This window comes from Austrofundulus limnaeus, unplaced genomic scaffold, assembly GCF_001266775.1.
Source record: "Austrofundulus limnaeus strain Quisiro unplaced genomic scaffold, Austrofundulus_limnaeus-1.0 Scaffold0, whole genome shotgun sequence".
In the NCBI taxonomy this organism is placed as follows: Eukaryota; Metazoa; Chordata; class Actinopteri; order Cyprinodontiformes; family Rivulidae; genus Austrofundulus; species Austrofundulus limnaeus.
Genome location: NW_013952402.1, coordinates 7398940 through 7399453, shown reverse-complemented (window position 1 = coordinate 7399453; position 514 = coordinate 7398940).

The following is a 514-nucleotide window of genomic DNA, read 5'->3' as shown; positions in this document are numbered from 1 at the left end:
CAGCCCTGCTGATGCTGATGATGAAAGGAGGAGGAGACTGGCACTGACAGCTACGGGCTCTCCCCTCCTCCCTTGCGCAGCCTCACTCATCCTCTGATCCTCTCTCCCATTTAACCCCTCCCTTTTGTTTCCATCTGCTTGTGCCGACTCGGCCGTCTTGCATAACGGGATGCTGATCGAGCGAGCGAGCCGCTGACGCTCTGGGGTTTGCTGCCCGGCTCCATTTTCAAACCTACTGGGATGAGACTGCTTAGGACTCTGCTGTGGATTCTCTAAAATGCATTGCTGCTGATTAAAAAGCGAGTGCTGTTTATGAAGGATGTGGGTGACACTGCTCTTCCTCCTGCCCTTGAAGGTGCTGGTGAAAAAACTCTCTTTCAGAACAGGAACTTGAGTCTCCACTGTTTTAATGCTGTGCATTATCACTGCTTTGGCTTCAACCAAAAGGGAGCAGATATGCACAATCTGTGGCAAAGGAAGACATCAAAATTACATAATGTCCTTTCTGTAATAT